This window comes from Martes martes (assembly GCF_963455335.1).
Source record: "Martes martes genome assembly, chromosome: 2".
NCBI lineage: Eukaryota > Metazoa > Chordata > Mammalia > Carnivora > Mustelidae > Martes > Martes martes.
In genome coordinates, this window is record NC_137889.1 from 14,376,971 (window position 1) to 14,403,796 (window position 26,826).

Consider the following 26,826-nt stretch of genomic DNA (forward strand, 5'->3'; position numbering starts at 1 on the left):
CCTGACCTAGAGGACTCCTCAGAGCTTGGAGTGAAAAACCGTGAAATAGAAGATTAAGTTGTTTTTGCATCTGAGTGCAAAAGCGTTTCTAAGGACGGAAGCATTTCTGGGCCTCCATGGGAAATGTGAATTCAGAGATTGATGAACTTGTCCTCTAAAGGGCCAGATAGTAAATGTTGTCAGCGTTGTGGGCCATGTGGTCTGCGTCATAACTTCTTAGTCCTGCCACTCTGTTGCCACAGACCTATGTGACCGGTGAGCGTGGCTGTGCGAGAAGGCTCTGTTTACAGACATTTGAATTTCAAATGATATTCACATGCAATGAAATTGTAGGGTTTTGATTTTTTTTTTTTTTTGGCCTCTTGAAGGTGGACAGACAAGTCTTGGATCCTGGGCCACGGAGCTGGATTTGGTGTGTGGGTCATAGTTCGCTGGGTCCGGCTTTAGTCATTCTATAGATATTTTTGGGAGCGGGGGAAAGAGGAAGTTGTATGTGTCTAGTTGACGTTCAGATAAAGGCGTTTGTCATTTATTTCAGCTGTTCTGACAACCCCTTTCCCCTGTTCTGAGACTACTGCAGATGTCTGCTTTGTGTTAATTCCTGACGCAAATGTCCGTGGCTAAGACACAGTTAAATATAGACCCGGGTGCTAGGCCATCGACCTAGGTTACAAAGGAGCTCAGCTGCTGGGTATCAAAATGAAAAAGCTGTTATTTTCGATTTAGTATTTGCTTTCTTCCCAGTGTCTTCTGTTTCCTTCTTAAGAGACATTTTCTCGAGAATAGATTTAAAACGTAGGCTGGAGAAATGTAAGGTTGGTCTCCCAAGTTTCTCACATGGTCTGCACCTGTTCCGGTCCCACCCTGAGTGTGGAAGAGTTGGAAAAGTGCAAGAAGAGAAAGAAAAAGACGGTGCACCATGGATCTGCACACACATGTGCAGACAGGCTCTGTGACCCCGTGCACACGTGTGCTAGGACCCATAGAGCTGACACAAGACTAATGCTCTTAGAATAGGCAGGCTACCCTCATATTTGACATTCTGTTTTCTTTTTCCTCTTTTTGTTGTTTTTTTTTTTTTTTTTTCATCATTACCCATGCCGACCAATGAAATCGATGTAATGACTCATAAAGGATCAGGAGGATGCCGGGTTGATGAACATGGCCTTGTGTTTTGGGTCGCAACAGATCTGAATCTTCTCTTCATGGCTTTGGGGAACATTTGAGGCATCTGTGCCAGGGCTGACACTTCCATTTGTGTGCATTTTATAAGGATGGCTCTGCTTGTATGGTCTGCGAAAGCGATGGGCTTGAAAGCAGATGGAGGGACCAGCAAGGCGGCAGTTGCCATGTCCGTCAAGAGTTCTAAGCGAGGCGGTGGTTGTGGAAGTGCAGAGGGGGAAGGAGCCAGAGGTGGGTATGGGGTGGAGAGGAAGGCTGTCAGGATGCAGGCTCAATGTCCATTTGAGTCTCCTTGAGTCTCCATGCCTTACCTATAAAGCCATAGTGGGAGTAGGTACCCGTCTCCCGTGTTGTGCGAGGTTTTCAAAAATGGTGGCATAAGATAGACATTTCCCCCTCGCCTCCCCCAGGCAGAGGTGGGCCCAGATCTCTGCAGCTCAGCCCTGGCAAGACCCCAAGCTCTCTACTGGGACCCAGCTCCTCGGGTCCTTCACCTGTCACATGGGAACAGGAACACTGTTGCCTAGAACAGCTGCAAGGATTAAACGAGAGGATATCCGCAGTGCCCTTAGTATGTGCTCCCCGAGTGGCCAGTAGAGAGGAGAGGCAGCACGTGGCCTGTCCTCGGCCACCTGTAAATGCCAGACCTCTCCCCTTTGAATCTTTCCTGTTAACAATGGCTACTTAAAAAAATCATTTTTATTACTATATATGTATTTTTTAAATGTATTTCTTTTTTTTTTTTTTTTGCATCATCTCTGTATCAGTCTTCATGCGCTGTGATAACAAAATACCATTAACTGCATGGCTTAAACAACAAGAATTTAATTTCCCACTGTTCTGGAGGCTGGGAATGCCAAGATCAAGCTGCTGGCATGGTTGGTTCTGGGTGAGGGCTCTCGTCCTGGCTTGCAGACGTCTGCCCTCTTGTTGTGTCCTCTTATGGAGGACAGAGTGCCCGCTCTGGTCTCTTCCTGTTGTTATAAAGACACTAATCTCATGGGGGCCCCACTGTCATGTCCCCATCTAAACCTAATCACCTCCTAGTGCCACCCCCCCCCCCCCAAATACCATTACACTGGGAGTCAGGTCTTCAACATAGAAATTTTTTTGGCAGGGAGAGACACAAAAATTCAAGCCATAGCACTCTCTAGTTTCTTGGTTTCCATTTTTATAGAAGAGCAAAATGGAAATTAATACTCAAAGGTTAGTGAGTTCCTGTGTTCGCTCTTGTCAAGACCCCACATCGTTGTCACCAAAAGGGCGAATCCCAATCAGTTTCTCTCTGAGCTAAGGGGCAGGTTTTAAAGACAGAAAGGGGGATTGAAAAGAAGAAGACGCAGCAGCGAGGGGAATAGCTCCACCAGCTGACAGGCAGGTTGAAAGGGACTTCTGTTGGTAAATTTCCATACAGAAATTTACATCTTATGACTTGTCATCTATTGGTCCTATCCAGCCACCCCAAGCACAACTCTAGTCCCATGATGGTGATGGTGTTTGGCGGTAATAGTGTGGTTGTGTGTGTGTGTGTGTGTGATAACTGTTATGTTATTTGCTGTTGAGTGTTGGCTAGTGTTGTTATGATAGGACGGTGCCCCCCCACCCCGCTCCCCCATAGTGATCAGGGCCAGAAGGGTGGGAGTTGGGCAGACTTGCTCAAGATCACATCACAAGTTAGTGACAGAGCTGAGATTGAACCAGAACTGATACTCAAGCCCTGTGTAACTGTCACCTCTTGCTACTTCCTACAACCTCCTGGGTAGTTGAAAAGCACTTGTCTAAACCTTATCTTTGAGGCTGGATAACAGAGCTTCCTGTTCCAGCTTCCCATGTCATGCCAGCTCTGTCATATTTGATCTTGCCATTTTGTGTCTCAGTTTTAAGTGTTGGGGAAATTTTAGGGGGTACATTTTTCCTTCTTCTAGGGAAGTGTCAACGTTCTGTCCCTGTCATTTAATGTTAAATTCTGTAGGATGTTAGGGACAAGCTTGTATTCATTGGGGGATTAAAACTAATTCTTCAGTGCATTGGCCAGATTTGTCTAAAATAAAGCACTTTAAAATTTAAATTTTGCTTTCTTGAAACACTGTTTGAGGCAGAGACTTGTGTATGAGAGTAAAGAAAAATGGCTGATAGAAAGCCATTTTTAAAAAAGCAAGAAATAAAGAAGTTATTTTTGTGAGCCTACCAAAGACTCAGGATAAGTACTCAGTTCTCTTTGGAGGCCCGTATCCCAAGAATATCTCCCCATTTGTGAAATGCCATTATTTTTCTAGGCTCAGCTTCTTACAGTGTTTGGAGCTTGGGAATCACTTTTGTGGAACTATATTCTTCAAGTCAAGTGTGTTTATCTCATCAAAGCTTGGAATATAGGTGCCTGGACCCAGGGGTGGCCACTTGGCCCCACAGCTCAGTTTTTAAAAATATTTTGTTTATTTATCTGAGAGAGAGAGAGAGAGAACATGCAGGGTGAGGGAAGGGGCAGAGGGAGAGAGAGAAGTAAACTACCTACTGAGCAGGGAGCCCAATGCAGGACTCATCCCAGGACCCCAGGATCACGACCTGAGCTGAAGGCAAACCTTTAACAGACTAAGCCACCTAGGCGCCCCAAATGTCTCTCAGTTACAAAATTGGATGTTTCTGTCGCTTCTGTCTGGGCATTGCTGGTTCAGTGCACGCATATCATTCCCGACTACAATTGCGTGTTTAAGAGTATAAACGCCGAGAGGGTAAGGGCCACGAACATTTCAGTCACACATGTTCAGTGTCTTGTGTGTAGTCACAAGAGGGACTGACTGGGCGATAAATGTGGAACATTGTGCCTTGCCTGGAATACGGTATGGATTCAATTAATGCCCGTGGAGTGAATATGTTCTTTTCTTACTTTTAAGTTGTATTCATTTACTTAAAAGTTCAGGGCTAACATAATGCAGTGAAACACATGAGCCGCATTAAGTATACGGCTCAATGATTTTATATATCTACGCACACACTCACTATATATATGTATGTATGTGTATATATATGTATACATATGTATGTACATACACACACACATACATTCCATGCGACAGCCAATCAAACTAAGATCTAAAAATTCCTGGTATCCCCTAAGGGTAAGGTAGGGAGATACCTGTGTTATATATTCTAGCAGTAAAATTCATAGTCAGCTCTATTTTCTAGAACACTTACGTGTACATAGCATTGTGCTACCTTCTGAGGGAAACCTGCCAAAAATAAGGTACATTCCGCCCGTCAGGAGCCTCCTTATTTGGTTTGCAAGGCAGGACTCAACACAAAATCATCCGGTAACTGGGTGTTTACCAAAATTAGCACTGTAGACCAATGGTTCTGGATTTTTATGCTTGTATTTATTTTTTTAATGACAGCATCCCTTCTTCAAATTAACACCTCCCCGGAGCCCAGCATAGACAACAAACAAGCAGAGGGATGTTTGGGCTGAAGCTGGAGTAAGGAGCCCCTCCCCGCCCAGCAATAAGCGCTATGGGGGTTCAAAGCGGAGGATTCCTGCCGCCGGAGCAGATAGGGAAGACTCTGGGACTGGAGACGAATGGCTTATACCCCGGGCCTGGGAGGCTTAGGGCAGCTAGAGGAGGGGAGAGTGGCCTCCCAGCCTGGGAGAGACGTGGAGGGAGAAGGAGCTTCTGTCTGGATCGGTGTCATGGAGGGAGCCCCTGCGAGGTGGGTCCCGCGGGAGGGTGCCGGGCAGGGGGTAGTGGGGACCGAGGAGCCGCACTAGCCCCAGGGGTGCGAAAGAGTGAGGGTGACACAGAGTTATCCCAGCCAGCATTACTGTAGATCTCCTCATGCATTTCGTTTAACTTTTACTCCAGACAGTGAAGTCGGCTCTTTTGAGAGCGAGGTCAGCCCCAGGGAGTAATTTCAGGGGAAGGCGTGAGTTCCGCCTGTGGGGTCCCCTGGGTCCGCAGGGCGAGTCTACGACATCAAGTGACACCGTTTCCTGGAGCCATCTGAAGACCTTCAGCCCTGAGCCCAGGTCTTGGACTTTAAAGGGGGAGTTGCAAATAATGAGCGCAGAGACTAAAGCGAAAGGCACGAAGGTGCATTTATATTTCTAGCCTCTAAGGACACCGCGGTGGTGTGAGCTCTCCTAATGCTAGATGGAAAGTCCGCTAACAGGCTCAGATGCCCTGCGTCTGTTTCGACCAAGGCGGAGTGAGCTAGTGTTTACCTGTTGGCGCGGCCTGCGTTCCCGCAGGCGAGTAGCTGGTCATTAAGTGGAATTAAATGACAGTTTACCAGACGGATCCCGCTCCCTGAGTTGGGCTTTGCAGCAACTTCTGCATGTCAGCAAAGGTGAGCGAGCCCACACTGATGAAAATGATGCTCTATCTGGTTCTAGAAGAGGCTCAGAATTTAAGAGATTCAACTTTAGAAAGTAGTCGTGAAAAATAATTCTTGTGGTTGTAGATGGCAAAATTGATTACTTTTCCATTTGCAATTCTTTAACTCCTAAATTCAATTTTTTTTTGTGATTTAGTTCTACAAATGCAACAAATACGTGACAGACATTTATTGAGCGTCAAGTATATACCAGGTATGGTCCCGTGAGATCAAGACATAGTGGTGAACAGAATTGCCAAAGTTCTTGCTTTCATGGAACTTGTATTATTGTGTAATAATTCTAATGTTTTTCTATAGTCTCATCAACAAGGTGAAATAAGGGCTTAAGAAAGTATAAGCAGCGTGCCTGAGCGGCTCAGTCATTAAGCGTCTGTCTTCGGCTTGGGTCATGATCCCAGGGTCCTGGGATCGAGCCCCACATTGGGCTCCCTGCTCAGCGGGAAGCCTGCTTCTCCCTCTCCCACTCCCCCTGCTTGTGTTCCCCCTCGCTGTCTCTCTGTCAAGTAAATAAATAAAATCTTAAAAAAAAAAAAAAAGAAAGCATAAGCAACTCATTTAGCTGAAGTCTCAGTGGATTTTCAAATATGTAAAATTTGGGGAAGGTGAAGATACTATGGAAAAAAGTAGGTGTAAAGATGAATTCCAATTCAACATGTTAAAACTCTTTTGCTGTCCATATGTTAGTAGCATTGTAAAAATTTCTCTCTCTCTCCGTCTTAGTATTTCAGAATTCTTTCACGATTACTAACAGGTATTTTTAAATACCTCATTTCATGTGGAAAATAAATAGAATTTGACAGCCAATAGCCAGAGCCGAGGATATACATGGACAAAGTATGTAAATATCAGTGATGTCAAAGTGTGTCGTCCAGAGACCAGGAAGGTCTTGAGTGATTTTCACAGTAAAAAAAAAAAAAATCTGAAAATGTATGAGAAACTTTAGCCATTTCTTTTATGTTTAGCTGTTAGAGTAAAGATGTATCTTAAATTACTAAATGTTTAGTGACACACAGACGCACAGGACATTAATGTGGTCCAGGGACTAAAACACTCTCACTTTTTATGATTTCTTGAGGATAGTGAGGGAGCAGAAGCACATAAGCAAATGAGAGGAAAGACATTTCGTGAGAATTGTCTACCTGGAAACCAAATAAAGTAAACATGTTAAAACAATCAGCACATGAGCTTCTCTCTTAATTATAAAAAGCAGTTGGTTCTTAGAGGGGGTTATTAAAAAAAATGCAACCTGAACTTGTAATCCTTTCCTTAAATAGAAAAACACTAGTATTAAAAAGAAGATGATTAACTACCCAATGTTTTATTTGGAGTTTCACTTCAAACCCAAGTATTCTTGGTGGTTTCTAAACTTGGTGCTAAGGAATTTTTCTGTTCCAAATTAAAAAAATACCATAATTTGCCAGTTATTTTAACACTTCTTAAATTCAAATTTTAGGGAGAATTTAGAGAATAACAATGCAAATAAACTAAGAACTAGTGTGACATTAGCAGAAGAAAAGTAATTTTCCTAAAGGTCCCCTACCTTATATACATTTGTCATTTTTTTAATTCAAAATTGGAGATCACTGAATGTACTAGCTTGAGTGCTTAGAAATGTTCTGTTTTGTTTTGTTTTAGAAAAAAAAAATCCCCCTCAAACAAACAAACAAAAATCCTAGATTTTCTTGTCTGAATTTTCATTGCTATAAGGCTAATAGCATGAGAGAAATTTTCAAAAAGGAAAAAAATCCATCCATTATTTCATAATCCATTCATTCCACATTCCTCATATGACAGTGTATTTTCTCATAATTGTAATTATAGTTGACTCATAGTTCTGTGCATTTGTTTTTCCTCAGTTAATATATATCAACATTATTAATATATATTTATATGTTATATGAAAATATATATTATAGATATAAAATAAATATATGTTGTGAGGGGCACCTGGGCGGCTTAGTTGGCTGAGCAGCTGATTTCGGCTCAGGTTGTGGTCTCGGGGTCCCGGGGTTAGGTCCCATGTCAGGCTCCCCACTCAGCGGGGAGTCTGCTTGTCCCTCTGCCCCTCCCCCTGCTTGTGCTCATACTGTCTCTCAAATAAATAAATAAAATCTTTAAATAAAAAAATAAATATATGTTGATACATGGCAGTGTATGTCTATATGTACATAGGTAGATAGGTATATAAAGTCATATTGTAATTATCAATTTTACATAGTATAGGCATGACATTTTGAGAAAAAATTGTTCTTTAATTTCATCCATACCCAGTTCCAATTTCTTTCATTTTTTCATTATAAGATTTTATTTGTTTTTTTGAGAGAGAGACAGCCAGAGAGAGCACAGAGGAGCAGAGGGAGAAGCAGACTCCCTTCTGAGCAGGGAGCCCTTTTGCGGGGCTCGATCTCAGGACCCTGGGATCATGACCTGAGCCAAAGGCAGACGTGTAACTGACTGAGCCTTCCAGGCACCCCCAGTTCCAATTTCTTCTCTAAAAAGTCTAATACATTTTTTTTTTTGTAAAAAACAAAACCATTATGCAATTTGGTGACTTTGTATTTGTTGAGTGTTCTGGAATATCAGTCACGAGTAGTTATTAGGATAGTGGTCATTTTTTTTTTTTCTCTTCTTCCCCTCTGAACCTGTCCTGGGGAGTTCCCATGGTCCAGTTGAACATTTTGATGCTGAAAAATGTCTTCAGGAAACCAACAGTGGATTTCTTAGAAAAACAAACCTGTGAACTCATTTCTCTCTGTAGGTTGCCTGACATTTGTAGGTGAGTGAAACCGAGGTGAACAATTGCTTTATTTTACTCCAAAATCAGCAGTTTTACTTATTTAATCTTCTTGTATTTAAAGTCTTTTTTTTTTTTTTTTAAATAAAACTAAGTAGCTTTCACTATACCTAATGCAGTCAGTCTTTCTTCTCTCACTTTGGTTTGACAACTTGATTATTGAATTGTGAAAAATAATCCTGGGTTCAGAAAATTTTTATCTTGAGGGATACCAAAAAAAAACACGTCATGTTAGTAGTAAAATAAGTCGTTGCTTATGTTAAAAGTCAAGGTGAGTCATTTAACTGCATCTATTAAAAAACAATTCTTGTGTTGATTACCTCTGGTAGAGATTATGGATTGGATGCTAAAATCATTAATAAAAATGTCTCCAAATTATTTTAAATTATTCAGCTTCATCTCACCACAGAGTTAGCAAGCTCGTTCATTCCACAAAAATTTATTGGGCACCTCACCTACTATGTGTTGAGTATTTTATGAGACATAAATGTGACTGAAATGTGGACTCTGACCCCGGGCTAAAATGTTAACTTCACAGATAAAGTTCATCTGTAAAATGAACTTTACACATTACAAATAACATCATTAAATTCTCACAAGAATCTCGTAAAGCAGATGTTGTTTCACTTATTTTAACGATGAAGCGGAAACACAGAAAACGTAGTGGTCTCCCCAAGGCTGTCGCTAATGAAGTTCCTTAGATTACCAATCAGGTGACCTTTGTAAGCTACTGAGAAGACTGACAATCTAAAAAGAACACTAGGGCCATTGCGGCTAAATACAAAATAAAAAGTAATACTTAACCATTAAAGAAGTACCGCAGAAGTGGTGAGGGGTCCAGAAGAGGGAGAGATGACTTCTGGGCAGGGTATGGACAAAGGAATACCACCTGAACCCGGCTAGATGGGCTTTACTGGGGAAGGTCTTTCCTTCCGGTCCTGGAAAAGCTTCAGTAAAGTTTAAGCCAGAGAGGAAATGAGCATGGGAAGATTGGAAATAGGAGTAGTCAGCAGTTCCATTTGTCTGGGGTACAGAATGTGCCACGTGGAGTTTTTAGAGATGAAGCCAGAAACGATGGAAAAGAGACACATATTCCAAGTCTTTGATGGCAGATCAAGAAGTTTGAATTTTGTGTCCTAGGAAGTGAAGACCATTTAGGGTCTCCAAGCAGAGGTGTGATTAATCTAGGAAGAGTTTCAAACATAAGACTTGGAAACTCAAATGCCTATAAATACCAAGCAGGTAGCAAGTCAAGTGGAGAGGAGTGGCAAATGGAGAGGATGTCTTCTCTTGGGGATCGTTGTCATTCATCGCTTTAGGAACCCAACCTCTTACCCTAATGCGGATTTATTGTTGTCTTGTGTATACGTGCTTTATTGTCACAAATTACATCTTTATACCACGTGTGCTTCTCGACATAGATTATAATTATTGTTTTATGTAGTTGTTTTTTTACATCATATACCCAAAAAGGAAATAAATATACGTTAATACTGACTTTTTTTTTTAAAGATTTTATTTATTTATTTGACAGACAGAGATCACAAGTAGGCAGAGAGGCAGGCAGAGAGAGAGGAAGAGAAGCAGGCTCCCTGCTGAGCAGAGAGCCCGATGCGGGGCTCAATTCCAGGACCCCGAGATCCTGACCTGAGTTGAAGGCAGAGGCTTAACCCACTGAGCCATCCAGGTGCCCCAATACTGACTTTTAGATCTACCCATGTAGTTACCTCTGCTAGTGTTTTTATTTCTTTATGCAGATCAGGTTACTGCAGTCTCCTTTCATATCAGCATGAGAGATTCTGTAGCATTTCTTGTGGGGTAGTTTACCAGCAACATGCTTTCCCAGTTTTTGTTTATCTGGGGATCTCAATTTCTTTGTCAGTTTTGAAGGATAGTTTTGCTGAATATAGAATTCTTAGTCGATAGTATCTTTTAGCACCTAGATGTCATTCCATCACCTTCTGGTTTCCATGGGTTCTAACAAGAAACTGGCTGTCAATCTTAGAATGGACCCTTTGTGTGTGACAAGCCTTTCTCTCTTTCTACTTTTGAGATTCTCTCTGTTTTTCAGTACTTTGATTACAGTGTGTCTCAGTGTGGTCCTGAGTTTATCGTACTTGGAGTCCCTGGAGCTTCTTGAGTGTGTATATTAATGTTATGATCATCATTTCTCCACACGTTCTTTCTACCTCTTTTCCTCCTTTCTGTCTGGGTCACCTATTATGCATATGTTGGTATGCTTGTGGTGGTCTTTGAATTTCTTAGGCTCTGTTTATTTTTTCTGCATTCTTTTTTATATGCTCCTATGATTAGGTAATTTCAATTCATTTAACTTTAAGTTCACTAGTTCGTTCTTCTGTCTGCTCACATCTGTTGTTGAGCTCCTCAGTTTCAATTGTTATACTTCTCAACTCCAGAATTTCAGTCGCTCTCTCTCCTTCTGTCTCCTTCTTCCTCCCTTACCCCCTTCGTGTGTGTATGTGTGTGTGTGTGTGTGTGTGAGTGATAATATCTCCCTGTTTATCGATATTTTATATTTGGTGAGACACTGTTTTCTTGATATCCTTCTGTTCTTTGTATAAGGTTTCTTTAGATTTTTGAGTATATTTAGATTAATTAATTCAAAGTCTGTCTAGTAAGTTCAATATCCGGGCTTCCTCAGAGATAGTTTCTATTAATTTCTTTGTTTCTCTATATATGGGCCCATACTTTCTTGTATCTTTGCATGCCTTAGAATTTTTTATTGAAAACTGGATGTTTTGAATACTGTAATGTGGCTACTTTGGAAATCAGATTTCTCCTTCACAAGTGGTTCTTGCTTTTGGTGGCTTAGTGACTTTTCTGCACTAATTTTTGTGAGGTTTGTATTATTTGTCAGATAATGTCACTAAAGTCTTAGCTTAGTGATCAGCTAACAATTTGACAGAGATTTCCTTAAACATCTCAAACAGACAGAAATAATGGTAATAATAATAATAAGTAGTAGGAGAAGGAGGAGATGGAGAAGGAGAAGAAGAAAGAAATTTTAAAAAGAAAAAAAAAAAACACAGAGTAGGCTGTGTGCAGGGGCCTGCCTTCACCACTCAGCCATGCAGTTTATGACTCTACCTTAGCCTTCACTTGCTGCTTGCTCATGGCCTGAAAGTCAGGTGAAAGTGAGAGATTGGGGCCTTCTCGGGTCTTTACTGAGCATACCCTGCCTTGGACATGTGTAGGAGCTATTAAATTCCCAGCAATATGTGAGAGCTTTTCAAAGTCTTTATTTCCCGAAGTATCTCATTCCCAGCCTTTCTTCCAGGCTTTTTGGTATGCCTGTTATTTGTTCCAAAGAGTATCCTTTACCCCTCACAGTAGCAGAAAATTCATTTGCCTTTAACATGTTTGATAAATGCCTCTTGGGTACTCACGTCTTCACCTAGGGAGAGCTCTGAATTAGGGGAAATAAAGATAAACCCTTTGCACCAGTCCTTCAGGGAGCCACCAGATAGATCCAGAAACAAATAACCATAATTATTTGGAAAGAAGGTCTGCGCTACTCCTTCTGGCACCAGGAACCCACACCAGGCAAGTTGGTTGCACCTTTAAGACCACCACTGAGCTAGGCTGGGGGCATGGGGTTAGGGTAAGTTAAAATGCCACAAATCTCTGCTACGGATACTTAGACACCATTTTCTTGATTGTGTGTTCACCTGGTTGCTATAAACATTTAACTAGTTTCCAGATTTTGGGTGAAGTTGACTCTTGACAGTTTTTATCAGCTGTTCATGGAGGGTCTAGTCCATATTCTCCACTCCACTGTTTCCGGTGATGTCACTCACGTGCCGTAGAAGTATTGTACATCTCAAGGAAAACATATATATGTGCTAAGTACAAAATGCCTCCTGACTCTACTACCTTTGGTATAGAACAAATTGGGGAGGAGAGTGATTGAATGAGAAGAAAGGAGAAGGAAATGGGGAGATATTGACCACCCCAACCCCAGGGTACCAAAACTCAGCACAGTCTTCCTGGCAAGTTACGCAGTTCATGTGTCTGTTCTATTAGCGGAAAGGTGTTTGGTCACCTGTCACAGGAAACCTGGCTAACGCTAGCTCAGACAGATAGGAATTTATTTGACTCACATAACAAGAAACCTGGGATGGATAGGCAAGAGCTAGAGAAGTAGACCAATGACGCTGTCAAGAATGCAGCCCCCATCTGTCTTTCTCTTCTAGCATCATTAAAATATCATCTCTTACATATTCTGTTGTTGCCTTTTAATCTCAAGGTGGCTGCTGTAGCTCTAGATAGCTCCTGTGTGTTCAAGGCGGAGGACTGGTACAAGGCCTTTTCCTGATGACTTCTAAAAAATATTGGGACAGAAGTCCTTTTAGAAAGCTTCTTATATTGAATTAGCCAAGAATAGGTTGCATGCCCTCTCCTGTCAGTCACTGGACAAAAGGAATGAGATTTACCATGACCCTTTCCTTAGGGCCCAAGCAAGGTCTGTCTGTCAAGAGGTCAATGGATCAAGGTCAAGTAAGCCAGGAAGAAAGAAGGAGGCTAGCTGTTCAGTTGGCAATGGACAGTGGTGGTCATAGGCAGAAACTAGGAGAGTTGGCTGATGAGGGTGGGAGGTAGCTGCTTGGAAGAGTGGCAGCTGGCTGACTGCTTTGTTCTAGACATGCCCAAATGGGGGCAAGCTGTCATAGTTATGGGGGAAGGAAAGTTAGGAATGAGGATCGGAAACACAAAATGTCCAGACAGCCATATAACAGGGCTAAAACCAGAAGTGTAGATTCAGAGCCAAAATAAGCCAAAGCCTGTGGTGTGTCCAAAGCTGGAACAGGATCCCAGAGCCCGTGTCAGGGCCCAGACGGAGCACATAGGGTTCTGCCGAGCACCTGGTTTCTGGCTCTGGTCTTGGCGTGGTGGGAGTTCACACTGCGTTGAGAGCTGGCAAGCAGTTTCTGACAGGTTTGGCGATCTCTAGGCCCTCCGACAGCTAGTTAGCTCCGGGTAGGAACACGGTGTGGCAGGGGCTAGCGGATTCCAAGTATTGAACTAGAGACGGAAGAAAGGTTTGTCGGGGCCAAGATGGGAAACTGGCAGGAGTCCCAGACTCAGGAGGAGCCCGATGTTCTGGGCAATCACCAAAAGAGGAGCTTGGGAACAAGGCCTAGAGGTGAAGCCCTGTTATTTGAGGTTTGGAGATGGGCTGGGATCAGGGAACTGGGAGCTGTTTGATTAAAACTGGAACTTTTGAGAGGGACCGTTGGTCCGTGCTACCTGCTGTCGGATTCCAGGGTGGAAATGGCTCAGGTTAAACTAAAGGTCCCTGCCTTGGGGTGGGATTGGTCGTAGGAATGGAGAGTAGGCCAAGCCTGCTGCCCATGGGGGTAAGCTGGTCCCACCTGGGGTTGGAAGAGAGGATGTAGCTTCATAGGAGAGAGACACAAGAAGGATTTTGGAGGTAGCATTGATAGGACTTTGCAAGAGGAAGATGGTGCTGGCCCTGGAGAGTAGGGGGCTGGGCTTATCAAAAATATGGAATGTGGAGGTAGCCACACTTTTTGAAGCTAAAGCCCCTTGAGCCTGAGCCATACATGGGACACCTTGGTGGCGAAGTCCATATTGGCCATGGGAGACTAGATCTTGGGAGAGAGAGTAAAGTCAAGGCTGGAGTCATCCATATCAAGATAATGATAGGGTAGGATTGGATCGGGAGGAGGCACGGAGAGGGTTCAGCCCCATGTTTCTGTTTACGTGCCACAAAGGAGAAGCCCTTCCGGTGGTGTTCGATTCCTATTCGTTTTACTGCCCCATGAATTCTTTTTCCAGATCCCTCCGATTTCTGATGGATTTTCTTTCCTAATGTTTTCAGTTATACCCGATTTCCCCAAATATCTGCATTTTCTTATGCTGAAAGCTTTATTCAGAATCTTCAAGGACCAAAAAAAAAAAAAAATGGAGAGTGTCATCTTTTCCAACCCCCAGATGAAGATTTTTGTTGATTACTCTTTATGATTTCTAATTATAATAATTGTTATTTATGGATCATCCCCCAGATTCTGTAACGAGATTTGTTTTAAAAATGTCCCGAGGAGAATGTGTTGCAACATTCTCCTTCATGCTTTAATCAGGTGGCAAATGGGAGAAAGGAAGACGCTGCCTTGTGTCACACCCACATTGAAATTATTCTAGATTGGATGATCTGACCACACCTGGTACCTTGGGAGGAATAGTCCTTTAAGGCGTAAAGGATTCTTCTGTGTAAGTTCAAGGTGGGTTTTTAAGGATTTCTATTAATAAAGAAAAAGAAAAATACTTAAACCTAGCTAATAAAATAAGTGGACGGAAGAGTGCCTTGGTGTAAGTAACAGGTGGGAGAAAGGTGTCAATTCTTAGCAGTCGGAAGGGCTAAATAGTTACTTGAACCTGTGATTTCGGGGGTAGAGTGTCAGCTAGTTTCTTAGACACACATCGTAAAGACAAAGAACTTTCCAGAACTGCAGTCAAAAGCTACAGAGAGGGTAACCAAGTGTTGATGAAAGCAGGACAGTGTTGAGGGTGGACACATCCCAGTGTCAGGGATGATTACACACTGAGGACTGTTCTGGGCTGCATGGGACTTTGTCACCTGGGTTCTAGACCTCGGTCGGGGTCCCCTGTTCCCATGCTTCAGGGTGCAAGGAAATGAAAGTAAGGCACTTCCTCCTTGTCCTGACCTCTGAGCCGAAGCACTGTTTTGTGATATAAAATGCAGGAGGTTCGAGGGTCTGGAAATGTCCAAATGAGATTGTCTTAGTTGTTACGCTTTTCTGGTTGCTTTTGGAGTCTAGGTGACAGTGTTCGGAGACTGTGTTGAGTGGATTCAGGGCCCAGCCCCGCAGGGACTTAATGACTTCAGTGTGGGCTTTTAATCTCCTGCCCAAGCGCTATCTTGCTTGCCCAGACAAGCCTTTCCCCATTACAGGAGAGTGTGGGAAAATCAACGCTGTCGGAGCCACCGGGGAAGGAAAGGCACGTCTGAAGGTAGAAATGAATTGCATTCGTATTTATTTTAATGCAGTCTGGAAACTTTAAACCTCTGTGCGGCTTCGGGAGAACGCAGCACCCTTCCATGGGGAAGGGAAAGAGAATAAGGAGATTGAAAAATATACAGAGCACGGCTGTCTTTAATGTTTGAGTTAGCTATCGGGAAGCCTGAAACGCTGAACGTAATAAAATGTTGACAGCAGTTTCACTTAACATGCGGTAACCCTGGAAGAGAACGACGTCTCCGGCACCGGAGGAAATCAGGAGAATAAAGCCGCAGTCGTCAGGACTGGAAGGAAGCCGCAGATGATTACCATCTGTACATTTAACAGACCGCTCGCAAAACCAGAGACCAGGACGCACGCTGGAGAGTAAGTATATTGAACTCTGGGGCATGATGCTAGACGCAAGAAACTCAGGAACTGGTCTGATTTTTAACTATAAATACTCCATAAAACCCAACAGGTTTTTTTATTTTGGTCTGGTGACAGTGATCCTAATACTTCATTTGTCCCAAATCTGGACCATCAGGAGGCTTATTTGTGTGTTTCACTTGGGGGGGTGTATACTCCATTGCTACAAACTTTTACCCCACTGGGCCCTCATACTTTCATGATTTCTCCGTAAATGTAGAATTACTTGTCAATTGCTCTCCATGTTCAGATGGTTCTCATAAATGCGTTTTTGCGTTCTTTCCAGACACTTGTGGAAAGGTCATCATGAAACACATTTAAGTGTTTGGGAGAATGAATTGGTTCATCGCTGTCATAGATCACTTAGATTGGACTTTGCTGTTTGTTATCCAAAGGAAGGTACCTTCAGATGAGCCCGCGGGAAATATCTTTAGATTAGTGTCCTTTGCCCCATGTTTGATTGACTTTGCAATCTGAGCCAATAGCAAGGTTCCCTAACAGCTGAGACCTACGTAGAGACCAGACATAAAACACAGAAGCTTTAGATGGTACAGGTACACATGCGTGTGGTTTAATTAGGATTTCTATGTGTTCTGAGAGCTTCGACCGAAACTTACAATCTCTAGCCCTTGAAAAAAACTAGATTCATAGGAGGCTGGGAGGGGTCGGGAAAGGAAGAGTTGAGTTTGTTCTTTTTTAAACAAAGTGAACATATGTTTTAAAATAATAAGCAGTGCACAAGAGAGGCCCGCTTTTCTAAAATGTTTACATAGAAAGTTAAATCCTATGTAAATGGAACCATTAGGTAAATTATTTGACATCTCATTGGGAAATGGAAGCTTGCTTATAAACAGGTTTGATAGAGAGCCCTGGAAATAAATTTAATGGGATAATTTTAACTTGAAAATAGCAATTAATGACAGATTGCGGAAGTCAGCCAGTGAATCGTAACTTAGCGCTTTTCTGTCCAACGCATATGGAAGATTGTTTATAAACAGGGAGTATTTTTTAATGTGCGTATGAATTTAGTATAATACTTGGCAACTCTTGGCTATTTTGGCAACACTGAAATCTCAGATCTTTGAGACTCGACTGAGTCTCCTGGATAGGAAATGTGCGGTGGATAGATTTGTTGTTTCCCGACAAACCCTGAAACCTTAGTGTTTAGCAAGAAACTCTTCACCCTGATTTTTTTTTTTCCTTTGGTGATTAATCTAAAACCCATAGAATAATTCAATACAGAACATTTGGCCAAGTTAAAGTGAGAGGAGGTGGAAATAACAGAATTAATTCCCACACCTGTTGTACACTAGGTTAGCAAGGAAGTTGAATCATACACATTAGTTTCAAGTACTTAATTCAGAAAACTCCTCATCCCAAGTGTTCACTTTGCAATTATAGCGTACGTTCGAGTCCGTCCTCCAGCAGGGTGCTCTCAGGTTAGTACAGACCATTCCAGTTCTTTAATTAATGATGCAGATTCTTAGTCTATAGACTTGACTTGGGGGAGTCGTTGAGCATATGTGAAAGGGGCCATGAGGCTGAACTCTGGGGTCCTATTTGATAAATTGTTGCTTCAGTATATTAAATGGACCCCAGTGTCCCAAAAACGTTCATGTAATTTCCACATGTTCACTTTTTCTTGTTGGAAAATGTAACTTATAGCAAGAGTAGCTTGGAGAGAGCCAAGCTCATTCTTGAAGAAAAACCAACGTTCATATGTTTAGCATACATTTTGAAAATATCTCCGTGTGGGAAAATCTTTGGTCACGTTTATTACGGGTATGTTTATTGTACACTTTTTTTCTGTGTATGTAAGCATCTTCGAGCTTAAGGAAATAAAAGTGCTTAAATGGGCAGAGTTGATTTCTCTGATTGCAAAATACATGCAAGCAAGCCCCGAGGTTTTATTCAGCAGAAGCTGTGGTTGGAATGACCTATGGAGGCCTGTTGATGGTTTGTGCAGAAGCGTGTGAGCGGGGGGCAAGGGTGAGCCCTTCACCTCCATCCTGCCTTCTTTTTGAAGTGACACTTGGCGTTTAGCCGCCTTGTGGTGCCAGCTCCGTAGCAATCTCGAGTTCATCCCAGGGACGGCGGGAGCACCCTGCTCTCAGCTGTTCCCATGTGGGTCCGGAGCAGGGCGAGCTCAGCGGAGGCTGGCAGCTGCCTGGGCAGGTCCCTTCTGAGTCAGCTTCCGGGTGTCGGGCTTCCTTCCTGGCCTTGCTGGGAGCTACCTGACCCCCTTCCAGAAAGTCTTGCTGCAGAGGGGTACCTCTCATCGAACTGTGTGGAGCGTGTGCACTGGGCTCCCCAGCCGACACACAGGATCTGCCTGCAGACACCTTGGCCTTGACCGGGTCTGCCACTGCTCTGAGCCGCCTGTCCTCCCCAGCTGATCGCAGCTAATAGCAGCACGGTCGGCTTGCAGTTAGCCGGCAAGGCTGGTGGGGGATGATAATTCCCTTGCTCGGGTATAATGGGGTGTGTTGTTGTTAGCGAAAGAGGGAAGGGAGATGTCAAGGTGCGACCTTAAGAATAGCCTCTTTTTTTTTTTTTTCCAGTAGTGTCCCTTTAAAAGTTAGTACCTGTGTGCTTATGTCTGTGGCTGTATTCTCTTTGGCCCCGATCCCATGGGACGCAAATCATCCACTACCAAATCTCATCGAGAAATTTACTATGGAAAGTCCCTGAGGTCGGGCTGCCATCTGAATGAGGGCAGAGGACATAAGCAGCAGCGGCGAAGGATCTGACTGTGTAATTAGAGCTAAATTGCGTGGTGTGGGCTGGGAGTGCCGCGGGCGGTCAGAGCACAGGGAGATCACACAGGTTTTCCTCTTCCTTCTGCCTCCTACGGCTGCCTGTGCAGGTCCCCCTTTTGGATCCTGTACAAGTCTGCCCTGACTCAGCTTCTCCGTGAGCTGCGTTAGGGCACCGCCTCACTACACAGCTGGGGCGTATTCTGCCTTTATTCATGGTATTTCCTTCCTGACACCATTCTCTCTCAAATCACTAGTAACCTTGTAATTGGTGACCTTTCCCGTCCTGTCCCCTCGGACTGTCACTACCGTGGGTCCTTGTTGGTCTCCTTTTCGGCTTTGCAGTGCCCCTCGAGGGACTTCGGGGAAGTTGCATTGTCCTTGTCCTGCGTCTGACCTGCCTGTTTTGCAGACGGTACTGTCCCTCCTACACTTGTGTATTTCCCGAGTGTCCGTCCATCCAGCTCCTCCTCCTCTCCCTCTGACATTTCATCCACTCCCCCTGCTTCAGCTGTCACCATGGAGGATTCAGCAATCCTCGACGCTCCCTGGGCACCTGCTCTGCCCCAGGCATCGACCTAGGCATTGAGGGGACCTGATGCGTCAGCTGGGCCCTGTCTCCCAGAGTCCAAGGTCTAGTGAGGAAGGCAGACCAGCAGACGGCTCATCTGGGCACAGCCCGAGGGCCTCCCCACTGAAGGAGTCTGGCTCCTGTGGGCACCGTGGAGGGGCGCCTAGTCTGACTTGGGGTGGGGCGTGACTTCTGAATCTACAGCCATCTTACACTCCCCCCGCCCCCCCATCTTGGACTTCAGTCCCTCTTGGATGACCTGTCACTACTCCAAGTAGACCTGTCAAGGGGAAATGATCTTTTCCTCCAAACTCACTGCCCTCGGTGCTGGCCCCACTCCTGGCAGCATAGCCAGCGTTTCCCCGACGGGGGCTGAAAACCTGGGACTCACACTGGATTTCTCATTGCCCTGAAATTCATCACCCAGGCAGGCGCTCACCTCTGTCAGCACTTCCTCTGTAATTGCTCTCAGCTCTGCTTCCTTCCCAATTCCCATGGCCACCGCCTGGGGCCGAATCCTCGCCACCTCCTTCCTGTGCTGTTTAATATTTATAAACAGGTTATTTACTTATTTGGAGGAGATTTACAAAAATTACCCAAGTGGTTCATGTTCATGGGAGAAAAAAATTTAGAAAATACAGATAAGCAAAGGGAGAGAAGGCAGGAAAGAAGGATGGGAAGAAGGAAGGGAAAATTTACCGGTTTCACCACGCAGGTAACATCCCTGTTAACACTCTGAGGTTTTCCTTCCTATTTATCTAAATATTCTCATTTATAAAAATGAGAAAAATACCTTACCAAATGCGAGTCTATCACCTATACGGTTTTGTAGCCTACTTTTTGTATTTCACCAATATGATTGCTTTTCCACATCTATAAATATAATTATTTGTCATAATTTTTCATGGCTGCATAATTATAAGATATAATTTGTACTTTACTCTCTATGCCATTTCAATGTGATGTAATGAGCACTGGGTGTTATATAAGACCGATGTATCACAGACCTGTACCTCTGAAACCAATAATACATTATATGTAAATTAATTGAATTAAAATTAAAAAATAATAAATTAAAAAATAAAAAAATAATCTCTGCTATTTCAGTGTATTTATACACTACTGCTAGATATCCTTAAAACTTTTTTCATTTTGGCTCTTCTTCCGTGGAAAAAACATCAGTGGGTTCCTATTGCCTACACACACACACACACACACACACACACGCACACACACCCTTCTCTTTGTATAGGAAGGTTTTTCTGATTTTCTCTGCAGGATTCCTTCCCTCATGAGGAAAGAGATGATTTAGATCGTATTTTGGTGATTATCGAACATTCATACCGTATATGGTACATCTTTCAGGGAGATGGGGTTCGGGATCATGGGGGTCGGTTCTTGGGATGTCCACAGTGCCTGCCTCGCTCAGCACCTTGCTCGTCCTTTGTCCATTCTGTCTTTTCCTCCTTTGCCGTTTGGGCATCCTGGAGCTACAGATGTGACCAAGGCCCCCCTGAGCTCTGACTCCTGCCAAGCGAGAGCGAGAGGCAGCTGTGTAAACAGGCCGTTACAATAGGGCAGGATCACGGGGCTGTGGGAGCCAATGGCTCTGAACAGGGTGACCTCAGTGCGACAGGCACTTACTGAGTCAAGTTGGTGGTGATCAAAGAGGATGAGGGTGGCCAGGATGCACAGGGATGTGGGATGCGGGACGTGGGGGGCACAGGGCCAGCCAGGTCTGGAAGTCCCCCAAATGAGATACGGCGGTAAGCCCTTGGAAGGAAGGTGGGGAGCCGGGTCGTGGGTGTTGGTGTGACTGTGACAAGAAAGACATGGCCGGTCCAGGGGATGGAAAGCCTTTATGGGGAAGTCTCAGTCCACCCGGCAGACACTGCTGACTATGAAACTCATAAAGGCAGCGTGGTTCTTGCCCTCTAGGAGTTCACAATCAAAACCGAGATAGATTTCTGTGTTTTTATGAATATTGATATTGCAAGTCAAATCCTGAAACCCAGAGGTTGCTGGGCCATCCAGATTATTTTATTAAACTGACCGGATTCTTTTTTGTCTAGTATACCAAAAGACTGGAATGGCTTCTAGATATCTAGGACGTTCTTTTCATTGCCTCAATATTCCTTCATGTCTGTGGGGAATCCTTTATTATGTGTGTGTTTACATATTTGTCAGACTATCAAAGCTAGGTGAAGATACGTATAGCTCTCTAGGGAAGGGAGGCATTCAAAGGTCCTTCGTAACTTCACAGTCAAATGTCTGCGCGCCTTTAAATCACATCCCCTTTCACTGGTGTGTTTACCTAATTGTACTTAGCTCGCTGTGAATTTCTAAGTCAAAGAGAATCACTTGCTCCAACTTTTGGAGGAGACAAGGAAGTATTCGAGCTTCACAAATAGGATCATAGTGTTTTAAACTGGGAGGGACTCTCCGTTTGGTCCAGCCTCCTCCCTCGTGTTGCTGAAAAGGAATCTGAGGCCCTCCAAGGTAAAGCAATTTGCCCAAAGTGACACAGCTAATTAGCAGCTCAGCCCAAACCAGAATCCAGTCTCCTGACTTCCAGTCCCATGACCTTTCCATTACAAAGAAAAAAAAAAAAAAAGAAAAGCAAAAGCAAAAGAAAATTGAAGAATTGAACCGACGTTGCTTTAGTGCTCCTACCCCTTTATAGAGTGTGAAAAATCCTGATGTACTTTAAAAGAAACATTTAAAAATGTATCCAGACTTGTAAAGAAGATCAGGACTATTTGTGATATGCTAATTAGAAAGTATCTCATTATGCAAGGAACAGGAAATTTGGCAGAAGGATGGGATTCAGAGCAACTTAAGAAATCCTCAATGATGGGACAAACGAGTATTCTTTTTATTTATTTGATAATGTGCGGTTGCCCTCAAATTTCCGAAGGGGTCTGACACCTTTGTAATAAACCCCACGGAACCTGGGAGAATCTGTCAGACACATGGAAGGAAAAGCAAACAGTTTCATTTCCATCTGAGTTTCCTCTGGTATAAGTCAGGGCCTTTCCCGGAGCGCTCGCCTGCCAAGCTCCTTCCTGTAGAAACTTGTCAGTGCCTCCATCCATCGTTTGCACAAGGATTATATTTTGGCAGCGATGCTAATCACTCCAAGGTGACCCTCTACTTGGAGAAACAAATCCTTTTCAGTTGTTGTTATGGTACACTAATCCAACGATGCAAGTAGTTATTTGGGGGGAGGAAGAAAACACAATAAAGTCTGTTCTCTCCATGGTGGCTTTTCCCCCCAGATCTCTTCTTATTAGAAGTGCTGTTTCTTCCAAAGAAGTTCTTAGTGACGTAGTGAAAAACACCCGAAGCTGGTCAGATTTCAAACTCAGGACTGGACGGGAACCCCCAGGTCTGACTCCGCCCCTGGGAAGTCTTCCGGGTCAGAGCCAGCCATCCTGTTAACCTTGGCAGGTCCTCACTGCCGCCGCTCTGGGGCACTTCTGCTCGCTGTCTGCATTTATGCCACAGAGGATGATTTCTGGTATGTTCCAGTGCAAAGGTGGAGTTTGTGTGGGTATGGTGTTTGTAAGTCCCTGAGAAGGTGCAGAGTAGGCGGCCGCATTCAACCCCTGTTGGCCTGTGACAAAGCCTCTAGGTAGGAAAGGGTCTGGGGATGGATGAAGACACCTCCTGACTCTGTAAGTGCCTTTCAGTAGAACACATGCATATTTTAGAATTAAAATAATGTGTTTGGGATCCCAGTTGTGTTGACTTCCTACCTGTGTGAACACGATCTGATGACTTGGTCTCTCTGTGCCTCAGTTTCTCCAAACATAAAATGGGTTGTGATGATTACTTACAGTATTTTTGAGGATTCGATGTGATAATATAGATGAAATGCCTAGCAGGGCATGGGGCTCATCGTGGGTCCTTAAAAATAGGAACAATTACTCTCATTCCCACATTCATTATTATATAAACACCAATACATCAAAAACCATTTTGGTTTAGACCAAGACCTAAAAAAGAGAGCCGAAATAGACATCCACAGCTTGATGGAATATCACAAAGTGAACACAACCATGTAAACACCTTCAGGTAAAAGTGAGGACAGGGAAGCCTTCTCGTCCTCCCCATCTGCAGGATGCCTGCTCTCTTCTTACCAAGTAACCATTTACTTGAACTTCTTGCACACAACAGATATTTAATGGGGGTCTCCTAGATTCCAGGCGCCAGACCACAGTGAACAGAGTGGGCCAGGGTATGTGTCCTCATGGGGCTCACGTTCGAGGAGGAGGAGCCAGAAAACAAAAATGCGCATGAAAACTTTCATAGGTTGATTTCCGATAGCGCTCAGTGTTATGAAGAAAATAAGCTAGGTCGTGGCCATCGTGGGGTTTTTCTGAAAGAGTGGTCAGGGGAGACCCTTCTGCAGAAATGACATTTGAGAGGGAGCAGGTATTGAGGTGGGAATGAGTGGGGATCGTGTCTGAAGAACAAAAAAAGGCCAGAATGGCATGAGCAAGTGGTCCTTGATTCAGCAGTGTCTGTATCATGAGGGCCGGATAGACTATGGGACAAAGTTGGGTTTGTCCTCATTTAAGCAGGCTCTAAGATCAGTTGTAATCAGTGCCGTGAGAGAAGCAAAGGACCAAGGAAATTCAGAAGAGGCAGAGATTGCTTCCACTCCTCTTCCTACAGTGTCTTGCTGAACATGGTATAGCATGTTTTTCTTTTACAAAGCATGCTTGCATGTAGGGTCTCCACTGGTCCTCACAGTCACCCTAAGAAGCCCATGAGAAAGGTGGGATTATTTCCTGTAAGAGGAGAACCACTGGAAGCTGTGATGGCTTGTGGCCTGTTGCAAGACTCTTTACCACACCACGGAGCCCACTGGTCCTCACATTCGGATTATTCATGTCCTAAGGGCTTAGAATCTTCCCGTCTAAGAAACAAATTAACTGTTGCAGGCGACAGGTAGTCTTGTGTCTTCCCAAAGGTTGTCAGTGGAATAACAGGGATATACAATACTCATGAAAGAAGGGGTCTGGGTTGAGTGAATGAGGACATGGGGTACAGCACCTCCTCCCCACTGAGGTTTCTCAAAGTCAAATGCTGTCAAGGCTCCAGGAAGCTCTGCCGTAAAGAAATAACAGTAACTTCGCCTTTGCCCACACCTGACCCTAGGAGCCTTGTTTCTATGCAGTACCCGTTGACATCTCAAGGAGTACAAGTTCTGGATTTGCCATTTGGAAAACACCAGCCTGGAGAGTTGCTATTTAGTGTTTACTAAATGGTGTCTTGAAAGAATTCAATTATTTTCTGAGCATAAAACTCCTCTCTCCGTGAAAGGATTAGAAACCACAGATGTAAAGCACTTCCATATGCTTAGCCTGAAGAACCTGGATAAATGGAGATTCAAAGTGATGAAAATCATAAATCCACTCCTGTTTTGAACACTAATGTTAATTACTTTGCCCTTTGGACTCCCAGCATTTCCATTAGTGTTGTGCCGTGATTGGCTTATACTTCTGGATTCTAGGATGTGGAAGCCGGAACCGGTTTCATCTGGTTTAAAAGATAAGTGTTCTAAATCACACATGGCTTTGATTTTGGATTAGTATCTACAAGGATATATATTTACAAAGAAAGAGTCCATTTACAGATCACTCGCAGTCTCCTATACCTGCTTCCATATGGATTCCTCTTTTAACTGTTTTTGGTTTTTTGTTTTTGCTTTGTTTTGTTTTGGTTTTTTTGCTCTTACTTAGGGAGTTACATCACCGTCTCTGCACTTGCTGGAGATTTTTTTGTTAGATGTTCCCAGAAACCCCACTGAACCCCGGCAAAGTTTGTGGAAAGTGCCTGATTCACTTCTAACTTCAACTTTATAATTCCTCACAGATTTTCACATCGCTTCACACCTTTGTTTCTCTCTGTTTCTTAGCTCTAGCTCCATCTGTGTTGTCTCCTTCATTTTGCTAACTCTGTGGTCTACACTTTTAAAAAATGTGAGTGTTACTTTATTTTAATACTCTGCACTGCCTGGAGTTCAACATTTCTTAAATCAGGGCTCCCAAAGCAAAATTTTCGAAATATGTGAAAACCCAGAGGTAAAAGCCCTTTAATGCAGGACTTCTCAGTGCCTTTCATTTTCTAATATGCATCGTTAATCTCCTAGAAGGGAGACCAAGTAGTATTTTCCAAACTGATTTAACTATCAAACCTCTACTTTGACCCTTTTATAATAGCAACTTATAGGAATGTTACTCTGCACATCCCTCTTTGGAAAATTCTGTCCTAGGATCCAACTCAAACCTGTTGGCCTGCATTTCACTGCATTGTGCCCCATCTTCCCTTGAATTATCTGTCCCAGCCAAACTAATTATTTTATAATCCTCCTAAAACACTTTGCATTTCTTCACTTTTAGTCTAACCTGGTGATGTGCCTTCTCTCGTCTCCTTGGATCCGATGATCTTTCCTCACAAGTCAGGAATGCTTCATTTTCTTTTCTTGGCACCTGTGTGAGGGATCACAGTTCTTCAAATCCCAGCTCCTCTGGGAAGATTTTCCTGACCACCACAATCTACAAAGAATCTCTCTTAGAGTTCTTATCATCTGTATTGTACCGTTAGCCAGTATTATTAATGTTTACTGCCTCGTGGTTTATCACAGCCTCCAGGAAGCTTGAAATCTCTGTGTGTGTGTGTGTGTGTGTGTGTGTGTGTGTGTGTGTGTGTGTGTGTGTGTTTAATCTCCAGTTTAGCTCTGCACACAGGGAAAACTCCATTGAGAGAAAAGGACAGTTTATATTTTGTTCTGAAGACTAACGATTCGTCCTCGCACTTCCTGGGTAAGGTGCGGAGTCGGGGTTGGATTGCTGGTTTACCTACCGCCTGGCCCACGAGGTGGACACAGGCTATAGAAGAAGAGTGAATAGTTGCCGTGGAAATTGCGATAAACATATTCAGCACACAGAGGGTGCCAAGCTCTGTGAAGAAAAGCAGTGTTATTTTCCCTGAATGAGCTTGCAGTCTGTTGGGGGAGATATATACAATTTAATAAAAGGCCATGCTCGTAGTACCAAAAGCCATTACAGGAATACAGAATTCAGGATGGTTAGTGTCGGGTGAGGAGGGCTGCCGGAAGGCAGATACGAGGACTCTAAGAGCTGCAAAGAAAAAGACTCACCAGAGAGGACATAGTGATGTAGGCAAAAAGAGTAAGGGAATTGGGAGTTTGGCAGGTGGAGAAGAAGGAAATCAGATTCCTTGCAGAGGAGAAGCAGCAAGAATGAAGTCCAGAAGGCATGCAGTTTGCTCGGGGAACTCTCGTGGAGATAGAGGTAGAATTTGGGGGGGTTGTATTGTGGATGGCTTTTGACCACAGAGACATGGAGAGGCTGTTAAAGAAGTCACTGTGGGATGTGGTCAGATGTTTGGGCAAAATAGAAGGGGGAGTTGACCGTAGATGAGAAAAAATGAAGGTCCGGAGGAGGTGATGGTGGATCCTGGTTATCCCCAGCAGATCTGGGTCTAAGGAGTCGAGAATCCGCCAGCCTTGGGGGGTAGGGGGGGTGTATGGAGACAAGGACGAACGTGCAGGTGGGATTTCAGTTCCTTCGACGACGTGGGCACCGCAGATGCCTTCAACCCTTGCTGCCCACCTTGGCACAGCCACACCTTCCAGTGTTTTCTGAGGACACGTGCTCCATTTGCTTGGAAGTC

General features: G+C 43.8%; 1 protein-coding gene across 3 annotated transcripts in view; it reads left to right on the forward strand.

Annotated features, from left to right (window-relative positions):
* STOX2 (storkhead box 2) overlaps window positions 1-26,826 on the forward strand; it is a 204,627-nt gene that overhangs the window by 35,480 nt on the left and 142,321 nt on the right. The window contains exon 1 of one of the 3 annotated variants that reach the window (XM_080797242.1): window positions 15,271-15,750. The exons of 1 other annotated variant lie outside the window; for it this stretch is intronic. The gene's annotated coding sequence lies outside the window, so the exon portion shown is untranslated. Of the gene's footprint in view, window positions 1-15,270; window positions 15,751-26,826 lie in introns of those variants that run through there. One more of the 3 variants, XM_080797243.1, reaches the window with a different exon arrangement.